The sequence below is a fragment of the Hemiscyllium ocellatum genome, chromosome 12 (genome assembly GCF_020745735.1).
Source record: "Hemiscyllium ocellatum isolate sHemOce1 chromosome 12, sHemOce1.pat.X.cur, whole genome shotgun sequence".
Lineage (NCBI taxonomy): Eukaryota > Metazoa > Chordata > Chondrichthyes > Orectolobiformes > Hemiscylliidae > Hemiscyllium > Hemiscyllium ocellatum.
In genome coordinates this window covers 56,976,068-56,997,391 of record NC_083412.1, presented here as the reverse complement: position 1 = coordinate 56,997,391, position 21,324 = coordinate 56,976,068, and the positions used below count along the sequence as shown (strand labels likewise).

General features: G+C 42.3%; 2 long non-coding RNA genes across 3 annotated transcripts in view; one reads left to right on the top strand and one right to left on the bottom strand.

The window, feature by feature from the left end:
- Positions 1–21,324, top strand: part of LOC132820769 (uncharacterized) — a 66,233-nt gene that overhangs the window by 14,760 nt on the left and 30,149 nt on the right. The gene's annotated exons all lie outside the window — the stretch shown is intronic.
- LOC132820768 (uncharacterized) lies at positions 818–20,112 on the bottom strand. 2 transcript variants are annotated; one of them, XR_009645236.1, is made up of 4 exons: positions 20,053–20,112; positions 3,865–3,982; positions 1,715–1,856; positions 818–1,594 (listed from the first exon to the last, which is right to left on the bottom strand). It is a non-coding gene; the product is annotated as an uncharacterized LOC132820768 (long non-coding RNA). The 2 variants fall into 2 exon arrangements; XR_009645237.1 differs by lacking the exon at positions 20,053–20,112 and adding an exon at positions 19,933–19,988.

The window sequence follows — 21,324 nt, the reverse complement described above, 5'->3', positions numbered from 1 at the left end:
AATGGTCCCAGTCTTACTTTAGCCACACTCTCTCTTTTTATATACTCATGAAAGTTTTTGCCATTTATTGATATGGGGATGAAATATCTCTGTGAAGACCAGTGTCCTGTCACCAAGCTACCCTTTATTTAAATGTGTACATTTAAATACTGATCCAGCTAGCTCAGAGTTGGCTGCTAGAGTGAACAGAGCCCCTGACACTCCTGTTTATTTCTGTCAGTCAGGACTCCCTGGCAGGTGAACAGTGCCAGTCTGGAAACTCATATTCTATTAAATCCACCTGGCTGACCTCATTCCAATCAGTACAGGGGAGAGAGTGGAAATATGGCATTGAGTTAAAGGATCTCCCTTGATCATATTGAACAGCAGAGCAGGCTGAAAGGGCCAAATGGCTTAGACCTGCTCCCATATTTTATGTATCTATGATTTTAATGTTTCTTGCCAATTTATTTTCAGAGTCAATTTTATCCTTCTTTGTTAGCCCTTTAGTTATCTCCCAATTAGTCATCTGCCCTATATTACAATAGAGATTAAACATCAAAGCTACTTCATTCACTTTTAAGCACTTTGTAGGATCCTGAGCTTATGAATATTATTGGATAACCAAATATCCATTTCTTGAAATGATGTGAACTATAGTCTTTAGCACTTCAATGGTTGCACTAGAAAGATGCCATCACTCTGTGGAAATGTAAGGATACCTTATTTATCTTGTTTTGGTGATTTGATGTCCATGATGTGAGAGAGAATAGGAATTACAAAAAAAAAATCTTTGTAGCAAATTAAAATCCAGAACATGCAATATACAAAATCCACAACAGTAGTTCTAGTAATCTCCAAAGGCAACATTTAACACAACAGGGCTTACACACAGAACCTGAAGAAGTGCGTACAGGGGGTAGATTTTAATGAGTGAAGTGACACACAGTATGTGGAAAACAATATACCCAGAACATATCCTGCTGTTGAAGAGGATGTTTGTAAAGGTAAGCAATACATGGGTTGTTGAGGCTATGGAATCAGCTAGCCTAGTCAGAGTAGAGACCACGTCAATAGGAGTTTTATTTCCATCAGGCATGTACTACAATTGACTCTCTCCTGAGATCAATAAAATTGATCCATATCAGGGACTTTGTGCATTGTGAATGGAACATGTCAGTACCCGTCATGGTTACAAGATGTCAGCAGTGTTCTTTTGGCTAAAGGGTCCCAGCCATGGTGCTGTAGCCTTCTAACCTGTGTGTGTCAAGTTGCGCAGTGCTAGCTCGTGCATTTGCACGAAGTCACGAATTGCTAACACCATGGGGTCCTTTGGTGCCTAAAGCTGGACAGGTGCCTGGTCTCTGGTAGTTCTCCAAGTGCCAGAGACTTCGGGCGTTTTTTCCTCAACCAGCTGCAGAGGGTTTGCTCACCAGGAGGTGCTCCTGACTCTGATCGAGCTAACCGTCCTGCCGATGTGTCAGTATCTGAGCTGGTGGGCAGTGCAAGACGTAGACTTGCTGGTACTTCCTCAGAAGCCCGTGCTGTCTTTCTCAGATATTCTTGTGTTGAGGTACCATCTGCTTGATCATGGATGTCAACATCTAATTGGTACCTGCAGGAGACAAAAGAGAAAATGCATCATGGCCAATGGGGTAAAAGTTATGGAGTTCTAATAATATATTGACAGTGGAGGTAATAGGAGAGTAGTACAACAATGAATAATGCTTCTTACCTGTTTGCTAGATCGTGGACATTTCAGCATTTCCACAGAACCAGATTATTACCTCCTGATAAGGATCAAGATCCTCTCCTTGTAGGGGATGAGAGGTCGAATGTCAGACACCCTACTACCTATCCCTGCTTGTTATTTTTTCCTGTAATGCGACAAAAGGGAGAAACTGAGTAAGTGACAGAGTCCTTTGTCATGTCCTCACCCTGAAAGTGGGTGACACAGCTGTTTGGTGCTCGTACAGATGGGTGAAAGTGAGGTGTCGTGAGTGACTTAATGAGTACACAGCACAGAAGCTATGAAAGGTTGGCAGGTTAAGGTGGGAGATAGCGACTGAGGGCACATGTTGCTGGCAGTAGTGAAGGTGGTAGATCACGAGTCTTGGTTGGAAGGTGTGTGGAGGAACAAATTGTATGAATGTGAGGTAACAGAGAAAAGATGGTTGCACTCACTCTGGTGAACTGGAGAAGGTCTGGGAACTTTCTTGGCACTACAAGGCATTTCAACAAACCATGGAAACTGCATTGACCTGTGTGGCAGGCTGACAGGGTCTGGTAGGAGCAAATTATTGCAGATGCTGGAATCTGTACTGAAACAAAAAGTTCTGGAGATCACAGCAGGTCAGGCAGCATTCGTAGTAAGAGAGCAAGCTAATGTTTCAAGTCTGGATAATTCTTCATCAGAGCTGATGTGAAGTGTGGAGGGGGCAGCAGTTATGCTATATGTGGGGGAGTGGGTGAGGTGGTGTAGTGCTGGGGGAGAAAGGCTGCTGCTCGTGCAGATTAAGTGATTGGAATGTGAGAATGGCAAAACAATGGTGTGTCTAACTGCCAGACTGGAAAGAACAGACAGTCCCGCAGGAGTGGGGGAAGCAGGAAGAATACCCAGAATGTAAAGCTAAAAGAAAGGGAAGAAAACAGGAGTGAGTTCATAATCTAATGATGTTGAACTCAGGAAGAGAAGGTTGTAAAGTGTCTGGTCTGGTTCCTCCAGTTGGCATTGTGTATTGCTGGAGTCTTGTAGCATCCCAAGGATAGGCAAGTGAGCAAGCAAGCAAGATGCTGTCTTAAAATGACTGGCTACAGGGAGGTCGGGGTCATGCTTGCACACAGCCTGGAGGTCTTCCACAAAGTGGACCTTCCGATTGGTGTTGGATAAAAATGGATTCAATTTGCAATTGGAGAAAAACAGCTTTATTTCTTCATTAAGCTCCCAATTTCTGAGCAAAATATTTCCTTTAAGAAATATTGTGTAAATAAAGTGCTTCTTTATTACTGGACAAGCAGTCCACTCCCACAACTTCAACCAATTCTGTAAAGTAAAACAGATAGATTTCTAATGTACACAGTTCATTCATTAACTTACACACAATGAAGGACTGATCTCTATTGCACAGTGTCATCACAAAGAGCAAAGTGAATAACTTATCTATTTATTGCCAAATGTTAACTTGTTGTGCCTTCAAAGTTAGCTTTCTAAGTTGTTCTGGTTTTAACATTGGTTTGATCTCCTTGTTATGAGGGGCATGGATTTGATAAATAGACAAAGTCTTTTTCCTGGGTGGGGGAGTCTAAGACTAGAGGGCATAGGTTTAGGGTGAGAGGTGAAAGATATAAAAGGGACCTAAGGGGCACCTTTTTCACGCAGAGGGTGGTACGTGTATGGAATGTGCTGCCGGAGGAAGTGGTGGAGGCTGGTATAATTGCAACATTTTAAAGGCATTTGGATGGGTGTATGAATAGGAAGGGTTTGGAGGGATATGGGCCAGGTGCTGGCAGGTGGGACTAGGTTGGGTTGGGACATCTGGTTGGCATGGACGGGTTGGACTGAGGGTCTGTTTCCATGCTGACATCGCTATGACTCTATGACTCTAAGAGGCACATTGGATTTGAAATGTTAACTCTCACAAAGCTGTTGCCAGATCTGAGCTTCTCCAGCACTTTCTGTTTTATATTTTATATTCATCCTTGTGTTTTGCCAATAAAGCACAGATCCAGGTGATGTCACATAACTCCTTTAAGCAAGTTTTGAATTGAAGTTTTCTTAAAGCAAAAGGTTGAAAAAAAGGGCATAACCTTCTGCATGAAAGGTAACATTGTGCTTTCATTGGTGAAAAATAGAACAAAATGTAGTAAACTCAATTTATTACCTACCAGCTTCAGGATTACCAACAGAATTATTTAAACCTTCAGGTTGCCCGATGGCTCAATGGAATACATAATGCAGATCCAAACAGAGTCTGAGGTCCGCAGATCCATTCCTTGCAGTTACCTGATTGAAACAAAACTTGGCTAAATAAGATATAATGAGTTATATGACAACAAGTTACCTTAAAATCACATCATGCTTCATACTATAAGAAAGATTTTTTCCCAGTGGGCGATAACTTGCGTTCTTTTCATTCAAACAACTCTTTAAAAAGTGCTTAATGTTGTTTCGCAGACAACAATGTAGGAGTATAAAATACAAATAATACAATTATATTCTACAATGGAAATAAATGGAAAAAATTGATTCAGGACAGCAACCTTATATAAATAACCTTGATCAATTTACTTTCCCATCCCTTGGTTGTGCATTTGCAAATCATCTGGGATTTAAACCTTGTCATCCTCCAAAATATGCATGATTTCAGCATTCCAGAACAATCTGAAGAATTATTGACTGTTTAGAGTACATTAACCAGAGGTTATATCGGCTGTTATATAGTACACTGCTGAAATGTCTTTAAATATTAATAGACTAAATGAGCTACAGTTACTATGGAACAATTCACTTTCCATCTCAAACTTACACCTGAGAAATGGATTTTCCAATCTCCCCATTTAAACCAGCATTAGCTTTCAAAAGAAATCTAGCACTCCATTAACTCTTTAATTGCCCTTGTAGAGAAAGAGAAATTATGAACTTGTGCATCTGTACTTGATCGCAAATGTATCACAGCCAGTGAAATACTTTTGGAAGTGTAATCACTTAAAATGTAGGGTAAGCAAAGACAGCATGAGTTAAATAGCCAGATGATTTTGTTTTGTTGCCAAGGGTTGGGTGATTAAATTAGTCATGACTCTGCAAAAGATCCTCTGCACAATATCAGTGATTTCAGATCTTTAATGTTCACCTGAAGGGTAGATAGAGTTTTGGGCTAGCATACCATCTGAAAAATGAAACCCACCTGCTAAGGGAAGGATATTGTGAAACTCGAAAGGGTTCAGAAAAGGTTTACAAGGACGTTGCCAGAGTTGGAGGGTTTGAGCTATAGAGAGAAGCTGAATAGGCTGGGGCTATTTAGGATCGGACGCTGAGGGGTTGACCTAAAGGTTATAAAATCATGAGGGGCAGAGATAGGGTGAATAGCCAGGGTAGGGGAGTCCAAAATTAGAGGACAAAGGTTTAGGGTGAGAGGGAAAGATGAAAAAAGGATCTAAGGGGCAACTTTTTCATACAGAGATGGTGCATGTTTGGAATGAGTTGCTAGAGGAAGTGGCAGAGGCTGATACAATTACAACATTTAAAAGGCGTCTGGATGAGTATAAGGGTTTAGAGGAATGTTGTGGTTCTGTTCGCCGAGCTGGAAGTTTTTGTTGCAAACGTTTTGTCCTCTGGCTAGGCGACATCATCAGTGCTCTGGAGCCTCCTGCGAAGCGCTTCTTTGATGTTTCTTCCGGTATTTATAGTGGTCTGTCCTTGCCGCTTCCGGGTGTCAGTTTCAGCTGTCCGCTGTAGTGGTTGGTATATTGGGTCCAGGTTGATGTGTTTGTTGATGGAGTTTGTGAATGAATGCCATGCCTCTAGGAATTCCCTGGCTGTTCTCTGTCTGGCTTGCCCTATGATAGTAGTGTTTTCCCAGTCGAATTCATGTTGCTTGTTGTCTGCGTGTGTGGCTACTAGGGATAGCTGTTCGTGTCGTTTCGTGGCTAGTTGATGTTCATGTATGCGGATTGTTAGCTGTCTTCCTGTTTGTCCTATATAGTGTTTTGTGCAGTCCTTGCATGGTATTTTGTAAACTACATTAGTTTTGCTCATGTTGGGTATCGGGTCCTTTGTTCTAGTGAGTTGTTGTCTGAGCGTGGCTGTTGGTTTAAATACCGGAAGAAACATCAAAGAAGCGCTTCGCAGGAGGCTCCAGAGCACTGATGATGTCGCCGAGCCAGGGGACGAAACGTTTGCAACACAAACTTCCAGCACGGCGAACAGAACCACAACAACGAGCACCCGAGCTACAAATCTTCGCACAAACCTTGGTTTAGAGGAATATAGGCCAAATGCTGGAAAATGGGACTAGATTAATTTAGGGTATCTGGTTGGCATGCAGAAGTCAGACCGAAAGGTCTGTTTCCATGCCGTATTACTCTACGACTGTATGATCTTCTCACCCCGCTGTGCAGCACTCAATCAATACTGTGGTTAGGCGTCTCAATGGATTATATGTTAAATTTCTAGATAAGGTCTTCAGAGTCAGAAAAGGAAGTATCACTACTGAGTCAAACCTACCTGCTCCCTCTCAATTTGAAGTGATCCCAAATTTGATGAAATGAATGTATTGATTACTCTAGTCACTGTACTGTGTTCTGCCTGTAAGTCATAGTGAAGTTCCAAAATGATGGAAGCATGTAGGGCTGATTCTTAATTCTAAAAAAACAGGTTGAATCCAGTGAATGTGAAACAGGAGCTCAAACCATCTCCACCACTATGTAATGGAGATGAGAAGAGAACTGAGCAATTATTCTGTTTGTAGGAGGTGCATGGTCACTTAAATATTATCATGGGACCACCTGACTTCATTTTAACAGTCATTGCCAGTTGGATTTCCCAAGTCTGGAAACAAAGCATGTGAAAAGAGACAAGAACGGCTGACTCCATGTTGGGTAGCATAGTGGCTCAGTGGTTAGCACTGAGCCTCACAGCGCCAGAGACTCGGGTTCAATTCCAGCCTCGGGCGACTGTCTGCATGGAATTTGCACATTCTCTCCTGTCTGATTGAGTTTCCTCTGGGTGCTCTAGTTTCCTCCCACAGTCCAAAGTTGTGCAGGTTAGGTGAATTGGCCATGCTAAATTGCCCATTGTATTCAGAGGTGTGTAGGTTAGGTGCATAAGTCATAGGCAAATATAGGATAATAGGGTATGGGAAATGGTCTGGAGTTACTCTTCAGAGGGTTCGTGTGGACTTGTTGGACTGAAGGGCCTGTTTCCACACTGTAGGGATTGTATAAAAATAATTCTATAAGAGACCTTACAGCATGCTTGTGGGCCAAGAGAAACAGGAATGTTTCCTCCAAAGCTGTCCACTTCAGCATTTTGTTTGCTGTTCCCCTTTCACACTCAACCAGCATTGCCATACCACCCCGGATCACAATCAGAATACCCATGCCTCTGACTAAACAATAGAATAACAACCCCAACCCGATGATGGGAATATCCTGATCCCTAACCAAAACAACAGAGCCACACACATTATCTTAACCCTATACTCCCAATGATATCCACACATTCTCCCCAACCGCAGCCTAGTGCTGTAACTTTCCAACACAACAGGCCCCTCTCCTATTAATTAAGTTGCCTGTGAGATAAACAAAATAACAATCATAGAAGCCCTGCAGCTCAATTGCATGTAACCATTTTTCTCAATCTCAACACAGAAGATCCAACCCAAAACCAATATGGAATGTGCCAAGACTGAATTCCAGACCATGGACGCAGTCACCCATGTCAGAGTAATCAAAACTTGTTTCAAAAATTGAAGGAATGTAAATAAATGATCATTTTACATTCGAGGCATAAGGGAACCAAGGGAAAGTATAAATCAGCACAAATAATGTGTTGGTTAGGCAGAACTTGATATGTGCAGTAATTATCCAGGAATTGGAGTCTACAGAGAGTGGGAGATGGTAGATTGGCCTTGAAGCAAGTCAATGTTAAAGGGCAGGGAGTGAATCATGTCAGGATGGATTTGAGAAATGAAGGTATTGTTAAAGTTCTTGTGGCTATGACTGGGTAGGTTGGAGTGGTACAAAATGAGGGTAGTCCAACCATGCTAAACAATGGAACTGAAGTACTGGAGGAGGAACAATGTGGTCATACTTACCAAAGGTTGGGGAAGGAGAGAGGATAGGAAACACCATTATCATCACTTTTAACTGGTGTGCATTCAGGTATTTTGCTGTTGTGCTTCAAATCCTTTCAACAGCACTGCTGCCTCACAGCACCAGGGTCCCAGGTTTGATTCCAGCCTCAGGTGACTGTCTGTGTGGAGTTTGCACATTCTCCCTGTGTCTGCGTGGGTTTCTTCTGGGTGTCCCGGTTTCCTCCCACAGTCCAAAGATGTGCAAGTCAGGTGAATTGGCCATGCTAAATTGCCCCATAGTGTTAGGTCAATTAGTCCGAGGGGAATGAGTCTGGGTGGGTTAATCTTCAGAGGGTCGGTATGGACTGGTTAGGCCGAAGGGCCTGTTTCCACACTGTAGGGAATCTAGTCTAATCATGATCAATTTGGAATCTCCGAGTGATGCATCTGATTGGTAGTTTTAAATATGGAACATCATCAGGTCTTGTAAAGTGCAGCATGTTGCATTGATGATAGAGACAGTGCCCCAGCCTTGCCAGGCTGCTGAGTTTTTGTTTCCAGAGCCTTAAGCAAGCTCGTTGATCCTCCTGGAGGATTTGGTTATACCTTAACTGCTCACGTTTGTTGGGGTTGCAGGTGGATGTCATCAGGCATGTCTGCATTTCTCCCCATACAGCTCGGCATTTGTGTTTCTGCAGGAGTTATACAGGGAAAATGGTTAGCTGTCACAGGATGTCATGACAACTGTTTGTAAACTTGGTGGTGACTTCTGCAATATTGTTCTGGGGTTCTATTGACAAATCTCCCTGATGCTCTTCCCTGTTTTAATGGTTACACTCAATAAACCACAATCTGAGTGCTAAGATTTTTACTGAAGGCAATAAAAGAGGAGGCAATGTGTTGTTTAGAACCGGAAAAATAGGATCCTGGTAATCTGTTTTCTGCAATTATATGCTGTGTATTAGCTCATGAAAGAGATGTCCATTATCGGAACATGATAATGGCAGAGAAGGCAATGATGTCTTAGGTGGCAATGGCAAGGCAATTACCATTTGGGTGATCAAATAACAGATTTTATTGTAGGAGACCACCCAAATATATGACAATTTGCTTTGAGAAGTGTAGCCTTTTCCTTGGATCCAGGAATGTGTCAGTTGGTTAATGCCTTCCACAAGCAAATACCCTCAACTATCTTCCAAAGGACCAACTGTTCCTACTTCAGGCAGCTCAGCTGCTGCCACTCCTCTGCCTTCATCCAAATAAAATAGCAAGAATGTCACCTATCATGAGTGCTGAATACTTTGTTAGAAATACATGCAGCAAAATAAAACGAAAAAAGAATCAAGTTCAAATATACTTTGGAAATCTTAAAGGTACAAGAAAACACAGATTCTTGTGATCTGAGGGCCCATGTAAATATCGTTTCTAGTAACTCTCAGAAATCAGTTCTGCTGGTTTTTACTTAGTTTGTGATACTGGGCAGCACTTCCCATGTTTGGGTGTTAATATTGCATTGGAGTCCTAAGTACATCACAGGACCTAGATTTGCATATTTGTAAAGAGGGACCTGCCTCCTCCTTGTGAGTGTCCAATATAAAAGTAAAACTAATATAGCAGGAAGCATAAACTCAGTGACAACATTCAATAATTTCTTCCAGCTTCTCTTAGCTGTGGTCTACCCTGTGTCAACCAAGAGTGGATCGGGAGAGTTAAAATCCAATCATTTGTTTACTATCTTCTCGTCAGGTCCACACCCCCCACCAACCCAACCTCCACTCCCGACACCTTCTCCTGCAACTGCAGGAAATGTAAAACTTGCGCCCACACCTCCTCCCTCACTTCCCTCCAAGGCCCCAAGGGATCCTTCCATATCCGCCACAAGTTCACCTGCACCTCCACACACATCATCTATTGCATCCGCTGCACCCGATGTGGCCTCCTCTACATTGGGGAGACGGGCCGCCTACTTGCGGAACGCTTCAGAGAACACCTCTGGGACGCCTGGACCAACCAACCCAACCACTCCGTAGCTCAACACTTTAACTCTCCCTCCCACTCCAACGAGGACATGCAGGTCCTTGGACTCCTCCATCAGCAGAACATATTTACACGACGGCTGGACGAGGAGCGCCTCATCTTCCGCCTGGGAACCCTCCAACCACAAGGAATGAACTCAGATTTCTCCAGTTTCCTCATTTCCCCTCCCCCCACCTTGTCTCAGTCAGTTCCCTCAACTCAGCACCGCCCTCCTAACCTGCAATCTTCTTCCTGACCTCTCCACCCCCACCCCACTCCAACCTATCACCCTCACCTTGACCTCCTTCCACCTATCACATCTCCATCGCCCCTCCCCCAAGTCCCTCCTCCCTACCTTTTATCTTAGCCTGCCTGGCACATTCTCCTCATTCCTGATGAAGGGCTCTGGCCCGAAACGTCGAATTTCCTGTTCCTTGGATGCTGCCTAACCTGCTGTGCTTTAACCAGCAACACATTTTCAGCTTTACTATCTTCTTTCCAACTCTAAGCCAACTGTCTACTCCTCACTGATGATATGAAAACTGTTCAATTACAGCAATGACTCAGCACTAATGGTCCATATTTCAAGCTGCAACCAAATTCCTGTCAGTGCTTCATTAGGAATGCTGCTGATATGAACTATCATCACAATTATAGCATGCAATGGGAGTTGTTGCCTAGTGACTAAATACGTCACAGCCTGTTTGTGCCTGCATCCTTCATAAGTTGTGAGTCTGCCACACAAGTGATAGCATCAACAGTCATCATCAAGAATGACAGAGACCATACAATTCTTTGAGTGCAGTTGCAAAGATCAATTAAATGTTGTGTGCATCTCAGAGAGAACAGTTCCTCTTAAGGAGATGTTAAATATGCCCTATGACTGCAGGTCATCTCACTCCTGCACTCCTCATCTTATTTATCACAATCCATGTGACTTCTCCCAAATGGTCAATTTACATGCCTGAAATTAATTAGTAACTATCAGGGTTTGATCGCAGAGAGCATTACAACTGAAGACAATCAGACTGTTGTACAGTTGCACTTTCCAGCCAGAACCACGTGACCTGCTTTACTGATGGTTAGTTGAGTTGGGATAACATGTAATCTCAAATTTCATTTCCAGTTTGTACTGAAGTAAATGTTTTCACAGCACAATAATAATATACTCTTGAAAACTCAACAAAATAAGCAAATGTAGACAAACAACCAATATTTTACACACTGGTGTAAATCTGCATTTAGTCTTTTTAAAATCAGAAAGGAAAAGAACGCTTTGCAACTTGCACTGCCAACATGCATGGTCTAATGATACTGGTGACCAATCTATTATATTAAATATCAATTGAGGATATGCTTGGTTTTTACTTGAGCTTGGTAAACCCAGTGGCTGTGCTATTACACTACCATCCCAAAAGTTATGAATTTATATTTGGCCATAACAATTTATGAAATATTGCATGGTAATTTTCCTTATTTGTGGATTTGCACAAACGTTTCCAGGTTATTTTAGAAACACAAACAAACTAATTACTCAGCAAGATAGGCAACATCTGTAGAAAGAAACAGCTAAGATTTCAGCTTGAAATGAAGAAAACGTATCAAGTTCTTCAGACATGTAAATGATGCACTCCTGTTGCCATCAGATCCTGAAATGAGTCTTGAAACCAAACCGTGTGATCCCAAGGTAGGGACACTACCAGTGTGCCATAAGACCCTTACATTCAAGGTTGCTGGTGACTCTTAATCAGATTATCAGAAAAATTGACGTTTCGGGCAAAAGCCCTTCATCAGGAATAGAGGCAGAGTGCCTGAAGAGTGGAGAGATAAATGAGAGCAGGATGTGGGTGGGGAGAAAGTAGCATAGAGTACAATAGTTGAGTGGGAGTGGGGATGAAGGTGATAGGTCAGGGTGGAGGGTGGGGGGAAGATAGCAATGAGTACAATAGGTGAGTGGGGGTGGAATGAAGGTCAGAGAGGAGAGGGTGGAGTGGATAGGTGGAAAGGAAGATAGGCAGGTAGGACAAGTCATGGGGACGGTGCTGAGCTGGAAGTTTGGAACTGGGATGAGGTGGGGGAAGGGGAAATGAGGAAACTGGTGAAGTCCACATTGATGCCCTGGGGTTGAAGTGTTCCGAGGCAGAAGATGAGGCGTTCTTCCTCCAGGCGTCTGGTGATGAGGGAGCGGCGGTGAAGGAGGCCCAGGATCTCCATGTCCTCGGCTGAGTGGGAGGGGGAGTTGAAATGTTGGGCCACGGGGCAGTGTGGGTGTCCCAGAGATGTCCCTAAAGCGCTCTGCTAGGAGGCGTCCCATCTCCCCAATGTAGAGGAGACCACATCGGGAGCAACAGATACAATAAGTGATATTGGTGGATGTGCAGGTAAAACTTTGGATGTGGAAGGCTCCTTTGGGACCTTGGATGGAGGTGAGGGAGATGGTGTGGGCGCAGGTTTTGCAATTCCTGCGGTGGCAGGGGAAGGTGCCAGGTCGGGAGGGTGGGTTGTTGGGGGGCGTGGACCTGACCAGGTAATCACAGAGGGAACAGTCTTTTCAGAAGGCGGAAAGGGGTGGGCATGTAAATATATCCCTGGTGGTGGGGTCCGTTTGGAGGTGGCAGAAATATCATCGGATGATTTGGTTTATGTGAAGGTTGGTAGGATGGAAGGTGAGCACCAGGGGCATTCTGTCCTTGTTACTGTTGGAGGGGGTGGAGTCTGAGGGCAGAGGTGCGGGATGTGGACGAGATGTGTTGGAAGGCATCTTTAACCACGTGGGAAGGGAAATTGTGGTCTCTAAAGAAGGAGGCCATCTGGTGTGTTCTGTGGTGGAACTGGTCCTCCTGGGAGCAGATACGGCGATGGTGGAGGAATTGGGAATACAGGGTTTTTGCAGGAGATAGGGTGGGAAGAGGTGTAATCCAGGTAGCTATGGGAGTTGGTGGGTTTGTAAAACATGTCGGTGTCAAGTTGGTTGTCATTAATGGAGATGGAGAGGTCCAGGAAGGGGAGGGAAGTGTCAGAGATGGTCCAGCTAAATTTAAGGTCAGGGTGGAATGTGTTGGTGAAGTTGATGAATTGCTCAACCTCCTCGTGGGAGCACGAGGTGGCACCGATGCAGTCATCAATGTAGCAGAGGAAGAGGTGGGGAGTGGTGCCAACAGCCAACAATCCAGACTCATTCATGCTCAGTGAAAGGTATGTCCTGCCTTACTTTCACATGTAGGCCATAGTGGTAAATGATTTAGTGTTGGTAGCTCTAGAAGTCCTCAACTTTGAGTCTGGAAGATGTAAAATATCAAAAAGATCAAGAAAGTCTCCAATTTAACAGATTAAGCCAGATATTGAACAAATAAATTTGCATTTAAATAGCACCTGGTGCATAATAAAAATCCCCCAAATATTTCATATAAGTATCATCAATACAGTTTAATACTGAACAACATAAGGGTTTAATAGGATACATGGCGAAAATCTGATCCAAGAGGTAGGTTCTAAAGACACCATTGAAGGAGGAGACAGAGGTGGTGAAATAGAGTCATAGAGTCATAGACATGTACAGCACCGAAACAGACACTTTGGTCCAACCCGTCCATGCCAACCAGATATCCCAACCCAATCTAGTCCTACCTGCCAGCAATCAGCCCATATCCCTCCAGACTCTTCCTATTCATATACCCATCCAAATGCCTTTTAAATTTTGCAATTGTACTAGCCTCCACCACTTCTTCTAGCAGCTCATTCCATACACGTACCACCCTCTAAGTGAAAATGTTGCCCCTTAGGTCTCTTTTATATTTTTTCCCCTCTCACTCTCTAGTTCTGGACTCCCCATACCAGGGAAAAGACTTTGTCTATTTATCCTATCCATGCCTCTCATGATTTTGTAAACCATTATAAGGTCACCCCTCAGCCTCTGACGTTCCAGTGAAAACAGCCCTAGGCTGTTCAGCCTCTCCCTATAGCTCAAATCCTCCAACCCTGGCAACATCCTTGTAAATCTTTTCTGAACCCTTTCAAATTTCACAACTACCTTCCAATTAGAAGAAGACCAGAATTGCATGCAATATTCCAACAATGGCCTAGTCAATGTCCTGTACAGCCGCAACATGACCTCCCAACTCCTGTACTCAATACTCTGACCAATAAAGGAAAGCATACGGAAAGCATAAAGGGCGGCACGGGGGTCGTTAGGGCCGACTGCCTGCCCCTCTTCCGCGGTTACGTTAGGGCCCGGGTGTCCTTGGAGAAGGAGCACGCGGTGTCCACCAACACCCTGGAGTTGTTCAGGGAGAGGTGGGCGCCGCAGGGAGTGGAGTGCATCATTTCCCCCTCCAACTCTATTTTGATTTAGTCCCTGCCCTCCCCTTCACTGTTTTGATCACACAGCATTGCCCTTTCATGTGAAGGGCACTGCTCGTCACAGGCCACTCGGGTGTTTTCCTACTTTTCCTGGTGGTGGGAATTGAATAAAGATTTGTACACTTTGTGTCTCTCACTGTGTCTCACACCTGCACACACACACCATGGGTGCTGGGGATAAAAATAAGCACTACCGCAGTTAGGCGGTAGTGTGGGGGTTAAAAAAAAATAAAAAAAAATAAAGGGCGGCACGGTGGCACAGTGGTTAGCACTGCTGCCTCACAGCGCCAGGGACCTGGGTTCAATTCCCGCCTCAGGCGACTGACTGTGTGGAGTTTGCACGTTCTCCCCGTGTCTGCGTGGGTTTCCTCCGGGTGCTCCGGTTTCCTCCCACAGTCCAAAGATGTGCGGGTCAGGTGAATTGGCCATGCTAAATTGCCCGTAGTGTTAGGTAAGGGGTATATGTAGGGGTATGGGTGGGTTGTCGCTTCGGCGGGTCGGTGTGGACTTGTTGGGCCGAAGGGCCTGTTTCCACACTGTAAGTAATCTAATCTAAACCTTCTTCACTATCCTATCTACCTGTGACTCCACTTTCAAGGAGCTATGAACCTGCACTCTGGTCTCTTTGTTCAGCGACACTCCCGAGGACCTTACCATTAAGTGTATAAGTCCTGCTAAGATTTGCTTTCCCAAAATGCAGTACCTCGCATTTATCTGAATTAAACTCCATCTGCCACTTCTCAGTCCATTGGCCCATCTGATCAAGATCCCATTGTAATCTGAGGTAACCTTCTTCGCTGTCCACTACACCTCCAATTTTGGTGTCATCTGCAAATTTACTAACTATACCTCTTAAGTTCACATCCAAATCATTTATATAAATGATGAAAAGTAGTGATTTTTGTTGCACTCCACTGGTCATAGGGCCTCTCCAGTCTGAAAAACAACCCCCACCATTACCCTCTGTCTTCTACTTTTGAGCCAGTTCTGTATCCAAATGGATAGTTCTGCCTGTATTCCATGAGATCTAACCTTGCTAACCAGTCTCCCATGGGGAACCTTGTCGAATGCCTTACTGAAGTCCATATAGATCACATCTACTGCTCTGCCCTCATCAACCCTCTTTACTTTTGTTTCTTCAAAAAACTCAATCAAGCTTATGAGACATGATTTCCCATGCACAAAGCCTTGTTGACTATCCTTAACCAGTCCTTGCCTTTCCAAATACATGTTCATCCTATCCCTCAGGATTCCCTCCAATAACTTGCCTACCACTGACGTCAGGCTCACTGGTCTGTAGTTCCCTGGCTTGTCCTTACCACCTCTCTTAAACAGTGGCACCATGTTAGCCAACCTCCAGTCTTTCGGTACCTCACCTGTGACTATCGATGATACAAATATCTCAGTAAGTGGCTCAGCAATCACTTCCCTAGCTTCCCACAGAGTTTTAGGATACAATTGATCAAGTCCTGGAGATTTATCCTCTTCTTTACGTTTCAAGACATCCAGCACTTCCTCCTCTGTAATATGGACATTTTTCAAGATGTCACCATCTATTTCCCTACATTCTATATCTTCCATGTCCTTTTCCACAGTAAATAATGATGCAAAATACTCGTTTATAATCTCCCCCGTTTTCTGCAGCTCAAAACAAAGGCCACCTTGCTGATCTTTGACAGGCCCTATTCTCTTCCTCGTTACCCTTTTGTCCTTAATGTATTTGTAAAAACCCTTTGGATTCTCCTTAACTCTATTTGCCAAGCTATCCCATGTCCCCTGTTTGCCCTCCTGATTTCCCTTTTAAGTATACTCCTACTGCCTTTGTACTTTTCTAAGGATTCACTTGATCTATCCTGTCCAAACCTTACGTACGCTTCCTTCCTTTTCTTAATCAAACCCTCAATTTCTTTAGTCATCCAGCATTCCCTATACCTACCAGCCTTTCCTTTCACCCTAACAGAAATATACTTTCTCTGGACTCTCGTTATCTCATTTTTATTTTAGATTAGATTCCCTACAGTATGGAAACAGGGCCTTCGGTCCAACAAGACCACACCGCCCCTCCGAAGAGTAACCCACCCAGACCCATTTCCCTATATTTGCCCCTAATTAATGCACCTTACACTGTGGGCAATTTAGCATGGCCAATTCACCTGATCTGCAGATCTTTGGATTGTGGGAGGAAACCCACGCAGACACATGGAGAATGTGCAAACTCCACACAGACAGTTGTACGAGGCTGGAATCAAACCCGGGTCCATGGTGCTGTGAGGCAGCAGTGCTAACCACTGAGCCACCATATCACTCTTTTTTCTGAAGGCTTCCCATTTTCCAGCCGTCCCTTTACCTGCGAACGTTAGGGAAAACGTTCTGGAGTTTAAGGTCTAGAAACTGAAGATGCATCCACTATTGGTGGAGCAATTAAAGTCAAAATTGGAGGTGTGCTGATATCCTGAATAGTTCTTGGCTTGGATAAACCTCTGGAAAAAACTAATGAGAGCTGCTGAAGGAATATGAACTTTTGGGAAAGAAAGCAAACTAATATTAAAACAACAGAAGAAAGAAAGGAGTAGGAATTGTGGCAACTTTTCAAATTGGTGGGAAATGGGATAAATGTGATGTTCTGCAATTCCGGGACAATTTGTTTGGAAATAATTTAGATTTAGATCTAAGAGAAATAGTATCAAAATTTGCAGATGGTATGAAGATAGGAAGTCTAGTTAATTCTTCAGAAGATCAAACATATAGATCAGCAAACAGGCTAAGAAATAACATATGGAATTCAAAGTCAATAAGGAGAGATGAAAATTTCAGTTTGAAGGAAATAAATGACAATGTAGGTTGTGCTGCAAGGTAGCAGAAGGATTTGGGCTCAAAAGATAACATGAAAAAACACTGAATATATGTAAGCTTTTACAAATTTACTAGCCTTAAAATGCTTCAAGCTCAATGAACACACTTTAAATGAATTCACTGTTGTACTGTACAAGATGCAACAGCCAAATTACACACAGTAAATTCCAAAAATATCCATGGGACATTGAGCAGACAATCTGTTTTAATTGTTGGTTGAAATGAATGTTGTTCAAGACATCATTGCTTTTTTTCAAATAAAATCACAGGAACATTTATATCACCCTGAGAATGCAGATACAGTGTCATCTATAAGATAGCACCTCCAACAGTACAGTACTGCATCCAGAGTGCCATCCTGGCTTATATGTTCCAATTTGTACCTCCTGACTCAGAGATAAGCATTCTATCTACTTACAAATGTACAAGAATCAAAGACGACACACCTTTGTTGTGAGTCTGTGGATTTCATTTATGTAGGTTTTGGTCAAAGCAAAACCTGAGTCACAATCAAATTTAGACTTGATCGGCAAATGATAGAAAAGAGGATGAAAAGTCTTGGGAACAGAGCAGATAAAGGTGATTAAAGCTCTTTGTTGACGTGAAGGGTAAATGTTGACATGGGATGATTGGAGTGAATTCCCTTTTGCCATTTTATGTGTTTCTCTGTTGATTTCAGAATGATATCCACATTCTTAGCTGGGTTCTCAGTTATCAGTGTTATTTAAGATTGGTTTACATTGCTAGTGCTATTTAAACAATAGAAACACTGATATTTAAAATTCCTTGATAAAATGCCTTGATCTAACAAGATAGCAAGGGAAAGCTACTGAAACCTCACAATTCAATACTGGTCTTTCCTTCACATAAGAACTCTTGTATCCTATTAAGCATCTGAATGTATAAATAAGATGAAATACTAGCTAATGAGGGAATGCTAAGGTTACTTCACTCGTTTGGGGAAGGCTAATAAAACTTAAGAATCTTCTTAACATTACATCAAGTTCTGATAAGTTGAATAAGACGATTTCCTCTGATTTGTGGAGCTAATTATAGTAATCAATTAATTATAAATTGTCCCTAATAGAGTAGGATAATAGATAAGGACAAAGTTTTTGTGCAGAGCTGCTCGAACTGTCAAAATAAAACATTTGAGGAAAGAGAAGATATTATATTACAAAGAAAGGTCTCTAAAGTGAGATAATTTGCAATTACTCCAGCAGAGAGTCAAAAGAGCTGCAGTGTGCTGAATGGTCTCTACTTAGGATGAATATTTCTGTTTTTTAAATGTATAATTTTAAAAATAACCAATTAAATGTTTACCCTGCATTTTCTTGAACAAGTTAAATACCTCAATCTCAGTTCCTTCAATTGGGAGTTTCTAAATTTGCCAGGAAATAAGTAACAACATAGATGGCTGTATTTTGGTATATGGTAAGGACTGACAGGTAATATATTCTCAGCCAGCCTCACAGAGGGGAAGCATAAATATATTTCAATATTCATGGCATGGTACCTTGTTTCCTTAGATTATTAATTGTGATAAGGTTATATCTTTCAGCTGTTGCAATTTAAATTACTAAAATTATCTGAATGCAAACAGAAATACTCAAAGGTAAAAATATTCAATAAGATAAATCAGCTCAAATACCTTGGCTTCTACGAATGAGAAATGTGAAATGGTTACACCCAAGAAATAAAAATTCAATTAATAAATTCATTTGTGGATAACAAATTATTACCACTAAATCTATGAATCAATTCCAAGAATACCAAGCCAAGTGCAACAGTTAGGCACTGTGTTGGCATATTGTTTGTAATTGTTACTGCTGTGATAACTGTCAGTCACAAAGTAGTTAATTTATATGAAGTTCAAGAACATACAGTTCAGAATCAATTTAGTTCCATACTGTTCACCCAAAGTGATTTTTACTGCAAATTTAGATTGATTTAATTCTGAATTGAATAATATGCAAACTATGTGAAATGTTTAACCGGCAACTATTAATATAAAATAGTCGCCAAGAAATCCAGTAAAGGATTGAGAAGAAACATGTTTACCAAAATTGTGAAACTCACTACCATAGGGAATCATTAATGTGAATTGTAGATGTATACAAGGGGAATCTGAACAAGCATTTGAGAGAGAAGTGGTGGAGGGTCATGATGATAGATTTAAATGGGAGGAGACTCAAATAAACACTGGTCTGGACTGGTTGGGCCAAATGCCTTGTCTTTATGTTGTAAATGTAGTCCATGTTCACATTATTTGCTACATTCTATATCTTAAAATCCACAAAACAGCTGTTCTAGTGGCATCACAAAATACTATGTGATTTGTAAATTCAATTAACTGCTTCCATAATTTGCCCAAAGGACAGACTGTCCTCCTGGTGTTTACTGGCACACCAGCATTAAGTGAATGAAAGCCAAACTTCATCACATTCCACAAGATCAGTTAAATGGAATAATTTGAACATTCTCTCTATGTGAAAGTGCTTAGACTTTCTGAAAAAAACCTGTGACTAGTAGTATAGACAGACTTTTAACAGACATTAATTACTTGTATAATGATTAACAAACAGCTTCAACGTATTAATGCCCGAAAATTTGTAATATTAAACACAAGGTAGCTTATTATGCTTTCAACTTAGTAAGAATTTAAGTAGTGCACATATTGCAAAATATTTCTCAGTAAAATTAATTTAAGTAAAAGTATGACCTATGAAAGATGTACTAACTATTCTTTGCGCTAATAATTTTGGATTTACAACATGTTTGGTCTGATCCTGAAGATTTATATCCACTTGAAATTTGCATAATCTTTCAACTTTGATTCTGCAAATTACCAGCCTAACTTAAATGCTGTTCATGACAGTATATTTGTACACAGAAGAGACAGTAGAATTTTTTTAAATATAAAGAAACTTACCTCTGTTTTGTAAAGGTTAAGAAAGAAACAGTTAAACACTATTGCAAAAATGTAAAGTACAGTAGTTGTTAACTACAATGACAGCTAATGATAAGTAAGGGATTTCTCATGTTACTATACCTCTCCATTTCAATAAGTCAAGCAAACATATTATTTTAAAACGTGTTCACAGCTTCACTCAAAACTTGAATGTACACAAACACATCTTCAATATCACTGTAAATGTCACAGGAGGTTTCTTCTTCCCAGGGTAAGTTTTTAGAACAGAGTATTCCAAATATTCATATCACATTTACATTACAGCATTGCACCAGAGGCAGTCCTGACTGATGGTTGCATAACAGAGATTCTACTGAAGATGAAGGTTTCCACTCACATAACGAGAGGTGCAGTACTGTAGAAGGTGAATGTACGTCTCTGATCATGTCGGCTATTACAGGCTGCTCAATTTTCTATCTGCGAGGAGACATCTTTCTGTCTAACTGTACTGGTCATCTGCAGGTTGTTTGTATTGTAAATGTAGAAGACCAAGCAAGGAAGAGGGGTTGGGGAAGCCTGAAGACTGGGCAATTGAAGAAAGACACATCTGGATTGGAACCGTCATAAACTGGACTGATGAATGAAGCTTGAAAAGATTGTGCGACCTCACCAGATTGCAAGGGGCAGGTGGGCTTTGGAGAAGTATCACTCTAAGAGAAAGTGAGGGCTGCAGATGCTGGAGATCAGAGTCAAGAGCGTGGTGCTGGAAAAGCACAATCAGTCAGGCAGCATCTGAGGAACAGGAGAATTGATGAGCTGTTCACCAGGAATGAGGCTTGTGGGCCAATGGGGGGAGGGGCGGGTTGCTCAGAGGTAAATGGAGGGTGTGTGGCTAGGGGGAGGTAGCTGAGAATGCAATAGGTAGATGAAGGTGCGGGAGCAGGTGATAGGTCTGAGAGGAGGATGGAGTGGATAGATGAGAAAGATGACGAACAGGTCAAGAGGGCGGTGCCAAGTTGGAGGCTTGGAACCGGATACAGTAGGGGAGGGGAAATGAGGAAACTGGTGAAATCTACATTAATCCCATGTGATTGCAGGGTCCCAAGGCAGAAGATGAGGTGTTCTTCCTCCAGGCATCAGGTGGTTGGGGTTAGTTGATGAAGGAGGCCCAGGACCTGCATGTCTTTGGTGGAGTGGGAGAGGGAGTTGAAGTATTCAACCACAGGGCAGTGGCAATGTGTCAGTCTGCCTACTGGCACCATGCTCATTATTTACACCCTAAAGTGAATCATAGAATCCTAACAGTGCAGATAGATGTCATTCAGCCCATTGAACCTGCACCTACCTTCCGAAGTGCATCCCACCCTATCCTTGTAACCTCACATTTTACTGTAGGAGACTTAAGTCTGCAGA